Below are 16493 nucleotides of genomic sequence, written 5' to 3'. Positions count from 1 at the left end.
AACTTGGGGGGACCCAAACGTGCAGTCCGTAGCACTGGGCACCCTGTATTTCACCTGGCGACTCTAACCCGGCGACCCCCAGAGGGGGCAACCTCAGCGTCCCCACTTGGTCCCCGAAGCTCAGAAGGTGAACTTCCTGAGGTCGACAGTCCCAGGGGACAGCAGGGTGACAGAACTGGGCTCTGCTCCTTTTGCTGGTCCCCACGTCACCCCCGGGCGGCCTCTCCCCGGCATGGAGGACGTGCTGGGGCGGAGGGGTCACGCTGACTTCACATCAGACGACGGAGGATGGGGGTTCCCCCTCTCGGCCACCACGTGTTTTCGGTTTCGGTTCGCTGTGCGCTGTCGCAGGGCCCCAGCACCCCGGCCGGCGGCGGGGCTGGGAAGGCAGGAAGCCATCTGGAGCTGGTGCTGAGTCACAGGGCGGGAGAGAAACCAGGGGGTGGGGGTGGGGGTGGGGGTGGGGGACGGCCTCCCCGGAGACCGCGCTGGGCACCGGAAGTAGAAACTGCTCCTGCCGGAGCACCTGTTAGAAGGTCTGAGGTCACCCCGCGACTGCGGTGCGGCTCCTACTGAGCGCCGACTGAATACGGCGCTCTGTTCTACGAGAACCTCAGAAGGCCAGGTGGCAAAGCAGAAGTCTCCGGGTTTTGTTTTGTTTTTTTTGTGGGGATTTTTATTTTATTTTTTAAAATCCTGGCTCATCCTCCTCCCACCTGTCACCCGCTGGGCAGTTCACTGAAACTCTCTGACCTGCTTCCTCCTCAGGAATGCCGGTCCTTGTTCCACTGAGATGGAGTGAGGGTTTCAATGAAGTCACATTTTAAAAAATAGATCTCGCCCTGGCTGGCGTAGCTCAGTGGATTGAGCGTGGGCTGGGAAACCAAAGTGTCGCAGGTTCGATTCCCAGTCAGGATACATGCCTGGGTTGCAGGCCATGACCCCCAGCAACCACACATTGATGTTTCCCTCTCCCTCTTTCTCCCCCCCTTTTCTCTCTAAAAAATAAATAAATAAAATCTTAAAAAAAAACGTAGATCTCACAGAGGCTACCACACAGGAGGTGGTCAACACCTGGTGGGTCTTGTCGTCAAAAAGACCAGAACGTATGTGTGCAGCAGGCTGGGGTGGGGATCCGGGGAGATACGAAGTCTGCTCGCTCTCAAGAGCGCCCGGGACCTGGTGTGGGTGACGTTTCAACGAGGACAGGGACGCCTGTGTCCCTGTCCTGCCCCCGATCCTGAGAGGACAGTTCTGGTGTCCCCTCGCCCCCACCCCGTGCTGGTTAGGAAGCCAAACGCCCCACAGTGAAGCTTACGTGGCATCTGCGCATCACGTTCCACGAACACTTCCTTTTAGCATCACGCAGGTCGCTGGCTCCGCCCCTGCCGGCGTCCCGAGGAGAGAAAATGAGAACAAACACTCCTGTTTGTCTGTTGTATTTAGCGACTGCTCTGTGCTGGGTGCTAAGCTAAGCACTTTCCATGCACCAAATTCTCAGAGCAAGCCTTTTGGGTCAGACTACGATCGTCCCATCTCACAGGTAGGAAAACCAAGGCTCAGAAGGATTGGATACGATACCCAAATGCGTGCAGTCGGTAGGTAGCAGAGTCAAGGTGCGATCCTAGGTCTGATCCCCGCAAAGGTCCTGACCGTCACAACCCCCAGACTGTCACACTGTGGACAAGCTCCCAGAGGGACAGAAACCCTCAGCCAGGGACTTCAGCTCATTCAGACCCAAGGGTGCATGAACAGTGGAGGGCAGCGAGGTGATTGAACGCCGGAGGGGAGGTTGGCGATCACAGCTCTGGCAGTTCTGGGCTGGGAGGGACCCGGAAGGGCTTGCCCCCAGAGGAGCAACGCTGGGTCTCCAGGAAGGTGCTGGAGGAGGGCCCGGAGAAGGCAGGCGAGCCCAGGCAGAGGAGGACCTGCCGGGGGACCCGCGGGGTTCAGGGGGGCCAGCTGGCCGAGTCCGAGTTGGGTTTTGAAAAGCAAGGGGACTCTCCAGCTGGCGAAGTCTGGCTGGGGCAGGCTGTCATCAGCGTCCAGAATGACACACTGCCCTGGCTGGCTGAAGTGACTTCCAGCCGCGGTCCATCGCCACCGTCAGGGCTCCTCCCGCCACCTGCCGGGCCAGGTCAGCAGGGCTCTTGGCCCGGCCCGCTTCCGGAAAGACAGGTGGCGTCTGCAGAGTCGGTGGATGTGACCAGTCGTGGCCAGCGGCCTCCACCGCTGCTGTCCTGGGTAAGGTGACAATCACGCCCCACACTCAGGGTCACAAAGGCAAGCTCAGAGATGGCAGAGCCCTTCTTCACGTCACTCCGGCAGAATCTGTCAGGAGGATTAAAACTATGTGCACCCTCTAACCCTACGATTTTGTCACTCAGAATGAGCCCTGGGGAGACGGGCTGGGAGGTGGCAACATCGAGTGTGTGAGGACGGTGGCTGCAGCGCCACAAATGCCCCCAAGAGTCAGCGACAGGGGCTTGGTTAAAAACGACGACCCGCCTGCCTGGTGTAGCTCAGTGGATTGAGCACAGGCTGTGAACCAAGCATCGCAGGTTCGATTCCCAGTCAGGGCACATGCCTGGGCTGTAGGCCACGGCCCCCAGCAACCGCACATTAATGTTTCTCTCTCTCTCTCCTTCTCCCTCTCTTCCCTCTCTACAAATAAGTAAATAAAATAAAATAAAATAAAATAAAATAAAATAAAATAACGATGACCCATCACACGATGGAATTCTACGCTGCCCTGAAAAGTCACTGTGGCCATGTCAGATGAGGCGCAAAAATCAAGTTGGCAAGATGCCCCTATCATATGATCTCAGCTTGAAAGCACATCGATCTAATTCATCACTTCTTAAACAGTCCACGTGCTGTGTGCCAGGCCGTGCTCTGGGCGCTGGGGGTCTGCAGCGGGCAAGCTCAGAGAACCACCAAGGGGGAAGTCAGGCCACGAACACGCAACACGAGAATACACAAGATAATGTCCGAGAGTGGGACAGTGCCGCAAAGAAAAGGTCAGATGCGCTGGTTTGGAGGGGGTGACAAGGGAGGGGCTGTCACCTGCTTGTTGAAAAGGCCCAGCCGTGAGGGTCTGGGAAGAGCATTTCAGACGGAGGGGCTAAGGCCTTCGAGGGGCGGTGTGGCCGTAGCATCAGGAAAAGAATGAGAGGAGTGAGTCCGGGGGGAGGGGGTGGGAGGGGCAGGCACACGCCCGAGAATGCGGAGGCCGGACGCCCCAGTGAGTGTGAAGAATGCGGCTCTTATTCAAGTCCACTGAATGGGAAGGAACTGGGTTTTGAGTGAAGCAATGACTATACACGTATATACGTTTGTATTATATTTATGTCACCAGAAAAAATACACCAGCAGAGGAATGGATATCACCCGTGGGTAGTGTGGGGTAAGGAACAATACTTGCTTCTGTGTGCTTTTCTGTAACTCCCAAACTTCTGGTAATTAGAAACAAGCAATGACTTCTACTTTTCAAAAAGAAAAAACCTCGCCAGAGAACAGACGGCTCCCATTTTCGTGGCACTCCGGTGGGGAAGGTCTTTTGCCCGCCCTGGGTGTCCAACCCCCGGGCTGCAGGCAGCTCAGGATGGCCATGAATGCGGCCCAACACAAAATCGTAAATGTACTTGAAACGATACGAGACTTTGTGTGTGTGTGTGTGTGTGTGTGTGTGTATGTGATTATGTGTTGCAATGCATTTCATGGGCAGCCCAAGACAACTCTTCTTCTCCCGGTGTGGCCCAGAGCCACCGAAAGGTCGGACACCCCTGGCATGGATTTTTGTAGCAACCCCGTGTATTCGGTCCATTCGCATCAGCTCCATTCTGCAGGGAGGAAGGTGAGGTGGGAATGTGCGAGGGGACTCCGGCAGAAAGTGGCACCAGAAGGGAGGTTCCGCAGCCCCTGCCCGGGTTTCCTGACCCGGCCGCACAGCCGGGCCTATGCCCGCTCAGGTCCGCCTCAGACGCACCCAGAAACCCAACATCCCCGGGAAGAGGTCCATGGGATGACTCCCCGGTTGGGGCGGGGGTGGGGGCCAGGGACGGACCGCCGCCGCCGGCTGCCGAGGATGGTAAGTGCGAAGAGCCGTCTCCCCGAGCCGCAGATGCTCGAGCAGCATTTGCTGAATTGACGAAATAACTCGCTTTCAGGAAAAGGCTGCTCCTGGGACATGGGTTCGCTGACTGCACAGTTCACTGGCTGTGCAGTGCTAGGCTGACGATTCCCCCTTGCAGCCCGTGTTCTCCGTCCGATGGAGAGCCTGTCTGTGCTCAGCCGCCTCCCTGAAGCGCAGCGGTCAGCGGCGGGCTCCGGAGCCAGACTGCCCGGGGTTGGGATGGGCCTCTGTCCTCTCCTAGCTGTGACCTTGGAGAACTGCGCAACCTCTGAGTACCTCAGTGCTCTCATCCGGAAAGTGGGAGCACGGATAGGGGCCCCAAGGGTTCCAGCTGGGACGAAGTGAAGGGAGAGGTGCTGTGGAGAGGTCCTGGCTCACTACAGCGTGTGCTCCTGAAACGTCAGCTGTTATTAGCACCAGCTTTATGGGGCCGTCGAAGGGGTCAAGGGCGAGGCTTTCGGAAGCACATGCAGAGCTCAGTGCGGGGTCTCGGTTTGGAACAGTCGAGTCCACTACCCTGTCCCCGCCACGGCTAGCGTTCTTACTGCTCCGTGGCTTTCCACGGGGAACACACATGCACACGCTGAGTGTGTTTCGTTCAGACCCCCTTCCCCACCAGGACGGTCTTGGCCAAGTTCAGCAACAGACCTGCCCCCTCCCATCTCAGGAGGTTTCTGTCTGGTCCGGGTCCTGGGAAGAGTCTCCTGGCATGCCCCAGCGTCTCTGTCTCTCATGCCATTAAGGAGCCACCTTTGAAATTCCAGGCTGCTGGCTGGCATAACTCAGTGGATTGAGCGTGGGCTGCGAACCAAAGTGTCGCAGGTTCAATTCCCAGCCAGGGTACATGACAGGGTTGGGGGCCATAACCCCCAGCAACCGCACATTGATGTCTCTCTCTCTCTCTCTCTATCTCCCTCCCTTCCCTCTCTAAAAATAAATAAATAAAGTCTTTAAAAAAAAAAAAAAGAAATTCCAGGCTGGACATTCGCTGAACGACAGGAATGGAGCCCACTCTGCAGAGCGGCCGGGCGGTCACTGTCCCTCCGACCTCCGCCCGTTTTCAAACTCCAGGTCTCCGAGAGTCACCCACAATTGTGCGACAGCCATGTGCCTCTCGGTCTAGTCTCTCCCTCGTTCTTGTTCTTTAACATTTTCACATTTAAAACTTAAACACATTTATTCCAAAGGGAAACAGGCTCATCCCCATAAATGGAAAGCCGTACCTCCTGCCATAAATAGGAGCTCCCCATAAAAAGAACTGCTGTAAAAATAAGGCAGCGTTTTGGGATTCTCGAGGAACGGGGTTGCCCACTGAAGACCCTGGGCTGGAGGCCTGTTTGATTTCCACTTAAAAGGGAGGTTGGAGGGGTGTTAAGGGTCCATCAGTACCAAACTGAGAGGTTCTCTCGGTGTACTGAGTACTGGATGAGAATATAAAGAGGTAAAACTGCATGACTCAGTGTTTTTACTTCCTTTCTGTCCACCTTCTAGAACCTTCTCCCGTATGCCAGGGGCCCAGAGGCCTTTTTGTGTGATTCCGTCCTTGACTGAGAAAACCGAAGGCGAGAACAGCCCGCCCTCTGCCTCTTACCTATCGGGGCAATTTAGGAAGATTCTAGAGAAACTTTCTTCTCTGATGATGTCAGAGGAATCATAAAAAATCCTTCTCGGAGGATTTCCCAAAAAGCTACCTGACTATCCACCAGTGTCGCCGCACCTCCTGTTGGAGCGGAATGAAAGCCACCCGGAGGGTGGCCTCCCAAAGGCTCGGCCACTGGATCTCGGTGAGGAGCACAGTGTGGGCCTCATCACTTATCCACAAAGGAATTCACGTTCCTGGGGGTGGACGGAGCCAAGCAGGCCGCTGAGCCTGAGTTGGGAGAACAAGCAGCCAGCCCCCTCCCGGCGCAGCCTGGACCCAGGGAGGAAGCGACCCAGGGTGCGCTGACTTCCGGCCCCCGCCCCTTGTCCCCAGTGCCTGGGAGGAGCCACCGGAGCACTGGTCCCAACGGCCCCTGTTCCCAGGCCTTCTCCCTGCCGCGCCTGTCTGCCTCCAACCCACACTGCCAGCCCTCACTGCTGGGAAGTCCCCCTCAAAACTCTGCTCTGACAAGCCGGTCGCCGGGCACACAGCAGGCAGGCAGGGGGTGCTTTCATGGAAGAACACGCCTTATGTGGGGCTGTGGCTACAGTTCATTTCAACGTATTTCTTCTTAGAAATATGTTTATTTAATTTACTGGGGTTACATTGGTCATTAAAATGTCCATACTACCTGAAACAATCCACAGATTCCATGCAATTCCTATCAAAATACCAATGCCATATTTCACAGAACTAGAACAAATGTTCCGAAAATTTGTATGGAACCACAACAGACCCTGAATAGCCTCGGCAATCCTGAGAAAATAGAATAAAGTTGGAGGCATCATGCTACCTGACATCAAACTATACTACAAGGCCACAGTAATCAAAGCAGCATGGTAGTGGCATAAGAACAGACACATAGGTCAATGGGACAGAACAGAGAGCTCAGAAACAAACCCAGGCCTTTCCGGTCAATTAGCATTTGACAAAGGAGGCAAGAACGTACAATGGGGTGAAGACAGTCTATTCAGTAAGTGGTGATGGGAAAATTCAACATATTTCTTGAGCATCAGGGACAAACGGCACTGAAAGTTTTCCTCCCGGGCCCTGGTGGGGTGACCGCTGGCCCGATTGGCTGGGGACCGTCCCGGTGTTAGCACCAGATGTCTATGCATGTCCCCGGAAACCCCCCCTCTGCCCAGATGAGGGCGAAGGGGAACAGCTGGTCCCCCCTGCTGGGTCCGGACGCAGACGCTCCCCGGCCATGGGACTTTCCGGCAGAGTGGGAGCGGGTGACATTAAACAAATCATCCCACAAAGAAATGAGTGATGACACACCAGGATGTGGACGAAGCGGGAGCAGCCAGCCCTGTGAGTGTTGTGGGTACGCGGCGGAAGGGCCCGGGCCCGGCCCCAGCCCTGCGGAAGCTGTCGGTTGCTAGGAGAGAGAGGGACACGCGGCTTATTTGATAAGGAGCGGTGAGTGCAGACCGCCCCAGGCCTGCCCCCCTGCTCCTGGCTCTCACTGCACTGTCGACGTTCCAGCAGCAGGAACCCACTCTGGTGAACTCAGTAGACGGAGACTGAGAGAGCATCAGAAGGAGAAGGAAAACTCGAGGCCTTCTCGGGGAGCAGAGAGAGGGACACGCCGGATGCCGGAATAAAAGAGCCTGCCTGCGGCATTCCCATCAGAAAAACAGTCGACTCTGGCCCTTCTCCGCCCTTGGGTTTCTCAGCCCAATATTCTGGTTCCAGGGGGAAAGGCTCTGACGGCCAGGCTTGGGTCTCCCGCCAGCCCCCTGGCCGGGCTGGGGGTGGGCACCATGATTCCACCCAGATCACGCGCTGCGGGGGCATGGGGGCAGCATGGCTGCTGATGGAAAAGGGAAGGGCCGGGATGCCGGGAAGGCGGAGGGAGGCCTCGGATGCCCGTTACGGCCTCTTCAAGAAGCAGTCCAGACCCTGCCTCACTGGGGCCTCTCGCTCTGCAGTCGCTCCTTTTGAAGTAGCTCTCTGCTCGCCTTCTGTCCGGAATATTCTGTTCCCGTGGACAGCCCCACGCTGCCGGCTGCCTTCTCAAGCACACATGTCTTATCCCACCGTTCAGGCTGCCACCACCTTGGAGCACGTGCCGTGCCCTAGGGCACGGCTGATACAATGCCTGGTGCAGAGCAGAAAGCCTTTAGGTGTTGCTGAGAACTTGCTGGAGAGCCTTAAGGAGCACACTGCCCGGAGGATGCCCTGGCTCGCTGCCCTCCAGCCAAACTAGCTTCTTCCTGCCTCTCCAACGCTCTGCCTGCCTTGCTATTCCTTCCACGCATGGTGCCTGCTTTACTCATTGTGTGACTCGGGGGTCTCACCCCGGGAGGTGTTTTGCTGTCCAGGGGACATCGGGTGATGTCAGGAGACAGTTTGTTGGTTGTCGCCCTGGAGAGGGGGCTGCTACCAGAATCTTGTGGAGGAGGCCAGAGACGTTGCTAGGCATCCTCTAATGCACAGCACCGCCCTGCTGCAGAGAACGGTCAGGCAAGACGCACCCCCCCCCCGACCGTGCTGAGGCCGAAAACCCAGCGGCACGGCTGGACGCCCACGTCTCTGCTCGGAAACCCTCTCCGGGAAGCCTGCCCTGACCAGCCAGCGCCCCTGCACGTCCCCCACTGCATTTCCTTTGCGACATTTCCCTGCCACCCAACACGATCGTATCTGTTTGTTCAGTTGCTCGTTTGGTGCCCTAGGTGAGGCGCCTGCGGGCCTCTGCTTGTTCTCTGCCGGCTGCCCAGCATGCGGGGCGGCCCCCTGCAGATGGTGGGCTGCTCCACTGAAACACGCCGCACGGATGCTGAATGAAGGGGGGTGGCCTCGGCGGCGCACACACCAGGGGCTCGGTGCTCAGCTGTGCCGCCCAGCTCCCCGCAGGCTGCCGGTCTGCACGCGAGTGTGTGTGTGTGTGTGTGTGTGTGTGTGTGTTTCACAGCTGGTTCAAAGCCGGCCTCTGTTCGCTGCTGGTTGTATGGCCCTCGGCAAGTCTCTTAAGCCTCCCGGGCCTCAGTTTCCGCATCTGTAAAGTGGGGCTGTTACGAGCCCCTTCCCGGTAGAGACGTGTTACGGAGGAAATGAATTCAACCACGTGGGCACACAGCACAGAAGAAAACGCCTGACCCGGGGGAACCTCGGTGAATGGCACCAGCACCAGCACCAGCACCATCATCGCCATCAGGATTTGGCCAGAGTAGGTGGTGACAATGACAGAAAGGGCTCCAGGGCCCTACCAGGCGCTGAGGAGATTAGGGACGGCGTGCAAGGCCAAAGCTGCCCTCATTGGGGTTTTGCCGGCTCCTGCCCCATCCCTGAAATAAACTGGCTGAAGCCTCTGCCCACCTCTCGTTCTGATAAGAGGCTGGCAGAGAGCACGGATTTAGCGTGGCAGATGGTGCTGCCCTTGACTTACGAAACCGAAGGAGGAAATGAAAGCTCTCCTCCGCGGCAGGCACGGGCCCGGAGGGGCAGAGGGCAGGGCAGGTGTTTCACCGGCCGGGCAGTGGCCGTGCTCGAGGGCGGCTGCGGCCCTCGAATAATGTAATTTCACAGCCCCCTCCTTTCACAGGGGCAACCGCGGCGCAGGAAGTGCGGCGTGGCGGGCTCCAAGGGCGCAGGGCCGGTGAATGGCACAGCACCCACACGCTGGGTCCCTTGCACAGGGTTGTTTTTGCTGCCTCGGGCCCCGGCCACGGGGAGACTGTCCCAGGGCGTGTCCTCGGGAGTCCTCTGAAGACACGCACCCCAGGTCTCCTCTCCACACATGGGGGACAGTGTGAGCCAGAGCCCCGGAGCCTTCCTGTCCGGGTCCCAATCCCAGCAGCCAGGGCACGTTTCTTACTTCCCTGGAACCTCGGTTTCCCTATCTGTGAAATGGACACTGTAGCAGGCCCATCCCAGAAAGCACTTAGCCATGGGCTCGGCACGGAGCCAATGCTCAACATAAATGTCAGTTCTTAACGAGGCCCCGGGATGGCCTTGGGGTCTGGCAGTCCCCCAGGGCTGTGAGTCCCTCGGAGGTCGGTCTGTGGTGTGCCCCCTGCTCTCTGTGACTTGCGTGACAACTGACACCCGCTGGGGCACCGTAAGCTGTGGTGGCGGCGGCGGACGGGCCCCCTGAGGCACGCCCGCTCCCCTGTGGGCGCCAGGAAGCCCCGCCAGCAACGCCTGCGACTCCCTGTCGCTCGTTCAGACCGTAATTCTTCCCGATGCACAAAGCAGCCCTCCCGCCCCGCCCCTGGCGAGCCAGCCTCCGCTCCTGGCTCCGCTGGCGCACGCTGCGGCCTGAGCGTTTTGTTTTCCTGGCTCTGGCTCTGCCGTGCGGCGGGGCCTTCCCCCCGCCAGGGCTGCGGGCTATTTGCATTTAAATTGGTTTTCTCTCATTATAGAAATCTCTCAGGTCGGCTGGAGTTGCCATTTTCCACAGGACCCGTGCGGGAGGGAGCTCCATTTCTCAGCTGAGGGTCCCTCGCGCCTTCCGCCCTCTCGCTGACAGTGAGCGGTGGTCACGCCTGCTCCCTCCCGGTGCCCGGACAGCCTCCGCAAGCCACCCCGCTCCAGCCAAGCGCGGAGCGTTTCTCACGGGGAGGGTGGGGGTGGGGAGGGCCCAGAGGGTCCGGAGAAGAGGCTGTCGGTTAGCGCTCCTCGTGAACCGTGCTCACACACGCATGCACACACTTACACACAGGCGTGCACACGCTAGCTGACCTGTTTACAGGACTAACGGGGCCCAGGGATTTTTCTGAGAGACAGTTAAGATCATGATAGCGTTTTCTTCGTGGCCTCTCATGAAGATTAAATGAATCAATCCTTAATTGATAACGTTTTCCCGACGAGAACACTGAGGCACAGACACGTGGAATCACGTGCCCAAGGTCATTGCTAGTAAACCGCAGGGGCAGGCTGGAACCCAGGCGGTGTGCCCGTGCCACGCATCCTCCGCTCCAGCCGCACCTGCCCACTCCCTTGTGTTTTCTGGCCCAGTTCATTCCCCAGAAAGTGCTGGTCGAGACCTGTGGCCACGGTTTCCTGACCCAAGCACAGGCTGTGCCCACGTCTGCCCAGGAGAGCCAGGGAGGGCCGAGCAGGGAGGAGACGCTGGCGGTGGCCCTGAAGGCTGACTAGGAGTTTTCCAGACGGGTAAGAGGGAGAGCCGAGCGGTGCACGGAGGAGGTCTACGTTGGGACACCCCAACTTGGTGTGATGCGGGCTGAGCAGGTGGTGAGGCGTGGGGCTGGGCGGCTGGCAGAGACCAGACCACGACAGGCCTCGAAGGTCAGGTACGTGGGCTGCATCCTGAGGGCGGGGGCCACTGAGGAGGGGCTGAGCGGGAGAGGGACAGAAACTGACTGGTCACTCCAGCTCGGGTGTGGGGGACCGCCTGCGCAGGGAGGCGGGGAGACGGCATAACCAGTGGGTGCGATCAGAGGGTACGGCCTCCGGTCAGCGGGGGACAACCAGCAGGGTTCGGCGTCTCCGTCCCTGCACAGAGGCGCCCCCCCGCCGCTCACGGGTGGGTCCCGGAGCTGCCTCTCCCCCGGGAAGGACATCTTTATCTGACTGACCGGGGCACCTGGCAGGCCGGCAGTGGCCCTGGAGGAGTGCGGTGGCCAAGAGGCTCGAGGACGGGAAGGAGCTGGGGCCGCGGCACTGGCGGAGGAGGTGGGGGACCGAGTGTGGGGGACCCAGTGGGGTGAAGTAACCTGGTCTCGCCGCTCAGCCCGATGCCAGGGCTGGGGGAGGGCGGGGAGCGGGGTACGTGCTCAGGTTCTGGTTCGGCTCAGCCGGGGCAGCTTCCTCCTTCCTCAGGCTCACCCGGGGGTGGGCAAGCTTTTTCCGTAGAGGCCCAGACGGAAAGTATTTCAGACTTTGCAAGCCCCTAGGGTCTGTGTTGAAATTCCTCAACTCGGCCATCACAGTGCACAAGCAGCCATAGACAATAGTCTCAGGAATGGGCGTGGCTGTGTTGCGATAAAGCTTTATTGACAAAAACAAGCCGTGGGCCAGATTGGGCCCAGGGGCTGTCCCGTGCCGGCCCCTGCTCTGCCCGAGGAGGTGGTCCAGGGGCCGAGCAGCAAGCCAGGTGGCCAAGTGGGAGAGAGGCGCACAGGTGAGGCTCGCACCGCGTCAGGGTCACAAAGACCATCGGTCTCTCCCTGAGTGACGGGCATCCGACCACAAAACGACTCATCCAAACAGGCAGGGTCCCTCCGAGGATGAGTCCGGCTCTGGCGGGATGCAGATAGACGTCTCACGCCAGAGACTCGGTCTCTGCTACAGTCACAGCGGAGGCCCTGGTCTGACAGACAACCACTGGTGGCAAATGCCACACGGCGGCGGACACTGGCCCACCTTTACCGAGCACTCAGTCCACACCGGGCGCTGGGCCGAGGGCTTTACTCAGGTGATCCCATTTCATTGCGACAGAACCCCCACGGGGCAGGTCACGCACGATGAAGTATCCCCATTTTACAGATGAGGAGACCGAGGTGCAAAGGGGTTCGCTGTGTTGGGGGCCCGGAATCAGGCAGGGTAACCCCAGGCCCTGGGCCCCCAACCACTCTCCGGTCACGCGGGCCGTGCGGACGCCTGGCACCATCTGAGCAAACCCATCTTGGGTGCTGCAGCACGGGGCCGGCCTCCGTCCCCGGGCCTGAGTGTCGCTGATACCGGAGAAAGGCAGCCTGGAGGAGATAAGCCTGCTTTCTTCAGAACCACACGAAACCAGCGCCGACAGGCTCACCTCTCTGGGACGCCTGTTCCTGAGCGAAGCGGCGTCAGAAGGGGGGACGGCCAACGGGAGGAGATGGCTGGTCTCCATGTGCTCACCCTGCAGACACCCACCGGGGGCCCCACAGCTCCCGTCCCCACCCTCCAGGGGGGCGCCGGCTGAGAGGGGCCCAGCCCGGAGCAGGGAGTCGAATGCCCAGGACGTCACACACAGTGGAGAGAATGAATGTCGGGTGCGCTAGGGACACAGAGCGGGGACATCTGCCGTAGCCCGGGCTGAGGCACCCAGAGCCCGGCCCGCGTCATCTGGGGGGCAGAGGGGTGGTGAGTCCTGTTTGGGGGGGATGGACAGACAGCATCTTCCCAAGCAAGGGGCGCTGAGGTCATGCTGGTGTGAGAAGCCCAGCCGGAGGGGCTGGCTCCTGGGGGCTGGGCCCCCGGCGGTCAGCCTGGACCGCCCTGGGCTGGAGGCCGCCGCGTTCCCAGAGCCTCTCTGCTGTCAGAACCGCCTTGAGTTCCAGACGAGATGCCAGGCGCTCGCCAAGAACGCGGCAATGCCAAGAGCAGCCTGCTGCTGCTGAGCATCTTGAAACGGCAAAAACAAGTCACTGGCCGTCCCTGTATCCTGCCGCCTGCTTCCCCTCCCTTGCAGGCGCCCTACCTGGCTTACCCTCTCGGAGAGCCGGAGAGTGGGAGGACATGAATATTGTCACCCCCCCACCACGCTGTATTATTAAAAATACAAACAACTCGCAGTTCAAGGCCCTCACCGTGGCCGGCAGGAGGCCGGCTGCCTTCTGTGGAACATCCCATTTATCAGAGGGGCGAGCTGAGCCCCAGAGGTGTCCCACTCCGCTCAGGGTCACCCCCCGGGAAAAGGAGGGGGCCGGGGCCCTGAGCCACCTCCGCCTGACACCTGAGCCCAGCGCCCTGCCGCCGGGCCTCTCTGCCCTGACATCGCACACTTTAAAGACCTCACAGATTGTTGAGAACGTTTTCGTTTACTATTATGGCTGCCCCTCCAAAGGACCATGCACATTCAGCAGGTAAACCTTGGCTCAGAGAGGTGAAGTGTTTTCCCCGAGGTCACACAGCTGTCCGAGGACCAACTGGAAACTTGAACCAAGGCCACGCTAACCCCACAGCCAGAGACCCCTGTCCTTGACCCCGGCCCCAAGTGCACAGGAAGGAAGATGGACAGCTAAGGCGCCACCCTGGCGTGACTCTTTAAAAACAAACAAACCAAAGCTCATGTCTCTGAATCTCCGCGTTGGCAGGTACTCGTCAGGCAGCCGAAAGACAAACACCTAGGGGAGCAGCGTGTGCAGACCACAGCCGGTGTGACATCACACGGCGCAGCTGTGCCAAGAAAATCCAATTTCCTCCAGCCGGGCAGCAGCCGGGAGATAAGGCCGGAGGCACTGACGTGGCTGGTGTCCCGATTCCGAAGGAAGGACCAGCTAGATCAGCTCCCCGGGAGCCGCTGGGGGCAGGGACAGGGCAGGCCACGCCGCACCCCCCACAGAGGCACCCACATGGACACTGACCTGCACACAAGCACGCAGACACTCACAATGACACACGCACACAGAAAGAAACACACAACTACACACACAGATGCACAGAAGCACAGACACATGCAAATCCACGCACACCCCTCCAGTTCAGGTGTGCACGCACTCGCTCACACAGAAATACAGACACATACCTGGAAGCGTAGACACATACAGACACACAGACACACCCACCCGCTTCCCCGCCACACACAGACGTGCAAACACATGGACGCACACTCATAGGCACCCACCCACGCACCAAGACACACCAGCGCCTCCCGCTGCCGGGAGGCGCTGCCCCTCCTCTAACCACCTCCTCTGGAGCTCGGACATCGAGGCCCCCCCAAACCGGAGGTGCCGGGAAACGACGCCTCTGGGCCCCGCGTGCACTCTGGGCCCTGCCAGCCCGAAGACTTGGTCCAGAAGCTCGGGAGACGCGCCCTGGCAACGGTGCGGTGTGGAGACTCCCGGGTTGGGCTGCTCTGTGTTCCTGACCGAGGCTCAGCCACTGAGTAGCTGCGGGGGCCTGGGCCAGTCCCTTCTGCTTTCTGAGCCTCTGCTTTCCCACCTGCAGAAGGGGTGGACAGAGCCCCCCCCCACCGGGGCAGCCCCTGAGCACCCTGGCGCTCAGCGAGGACCTGTCCATGATAAGTTACCCGAGTGTCTCTCTCCCTCGCCAGGCTGGGGGCACCTGTGTGGGCAGGGGTCTTGCCTGTTCACGTCTCAGTCAGTCCCCAGGGCTCCACCGTGTCTGCCAGGCACATACTAGGTGCTTGGCCAGTACTCATGCTGTGAATCAAACAAGCCTAGATCCTCAGCGTCTAGCAGGGACCTGGCGTGAAGTACACGCTCCACGCTAGTTCAAGTGCATTGAGAAGGTAATTTGGGCACGTGTCGTCAAGATGGACCGAGTTCTGACCACACGCCAGGTGCTCCTCCGGCCTCACGCCATCCTCTCCGGGAAACACGCACCGTTTGTAGACGAGCAAACTGACATCCGAAGACGTTAGCTAGTTCCCCAAGGTCGCCCAGCTTCCGGAGGCAGTGAAACCCGGGGCTGTGGCCGCAGGACACACGCTCAAAACCTCGCAACCAGGGACTTCCCAAACGAATGCCCTCCTCTAGGGGCACAGCTGGGCCCACGACTCCACCGCCCACTCTGCCGTATCCGGGCACGGGTAGCTCTTTGGAGCAAATCGCCACATTGCCTCCGTCCTGGGCTGGCGTCTCTGTACCCAGCATCTGTCTGGAGCACACTCCAGGTAGCCATGGTGCCTCATTTCAAACATGCGACCATCCATAAACTCCGGCTGTCTGAACACCTTCTTGCACCCTCTCAGCTAACATTCATATCCATCTACCCATCCATCCATCACCCACCATCCATCCATCACCCATCCCCCATCATCCATCCATTCCCTCATCCAGCAATCATCCACCCCTGACCGGCCATTTACCATTTGAGGCCCCCAGCTGTTTTTCTTCCCTGTTTGTGTAAGCCACACAGCTCCATCCTGAATCAATACTGTTTTATTTTCTTTTGCATTGGTACAATTCCTGGGATTAAAGTTCAACCAACCTGCGGGCCAGTTAAGCTCTTCTGCGTAATAGCTGCATTGGGCAGGGACTGGCGTGCGCGGCTCAGCACCTCACAAACCCTGAAAGGCCCCTACACGTGTGCCACCCCTGCATCTGCCCCCCTCAGGCCTGCTGGCCCCCCCACCCCTCCGCCCACCAGCCCCCAGCTTCCTGAAAAAAATAAAAAAAAGAGTGCATTGTGAAGGATCTTTGCCTCCGTCCGGGGGAGGCAGAAAGGATACAGCCACAGGGCACAGAGGCCGTAATTATCCTTCCCCGCAAAGGAAAATAAAATGTCCAAAGATAGTGGCCACCTGGCAGGCAGGGCCAGGGCAGGCGGCCGTGACTCACCCCGCATGCCAGGCCGCCTCGGCCGCCCGCATGCACCCGGTGTTCCCTCGCAGCCTTGCCGGGCGCACGGGCAGAGCAGGGGCATCTGGGGGCGAGGGAGGCCCCGCTTCGGAGAGCTTAAACCCTTGGGTGACGCAGCGGCTTTTAAGGCCTTTTAAAAATCACTCTCTGGCTTCCAGTTTGCGGTTCACTGGGGTAGCCCCCAGTGAACGGAGCGGATTAAAAACAAAATTAGTAGCCAAGCAACCCGCATGTCCCCTGGCTTGTGCACCTCGAGTCCCCCTCCCCCGCAGGGTCTGCGGGAAGCCCCACCGCTGCTGGTCCACGTCATGGCACTGAACTTGGCGCTCTTCTGGGGCGGCTCTGTGCACCGGCAACCTCCCCTTGTGGGGAGCGAAGTGGGGTGGGGAGGGAGGGGCACTAGCACACTAACTTGATAAAGGAACCGGACACGTCACAGAAAGCATCTCCACGAGCACTGCTCCCAGTCCCTGCTGTCTGCGCTTCAGAGTCGCTGAGAGGG

The sequence above is a fragment of the Phyllostomus discolor genome, chromosome 13, assembly GCF_004126475.2.
Source record: "Phyllostomus discolor isolate MPI-MPIP mPhyDis1 chromosome 13, mPhyDis1.pri.v3, whole genome shotgun sequence".
In the NCBI taxonomy this organism is placed as follows: Eukaryota; Metazoa; Chordata; class Mammalia; order Chiroptera; family Phyllostomidae; genus Phyllostomus; species Phyllostomus discolor.
Note: the sequence above shows the minus strand (reverse complement) of the source record.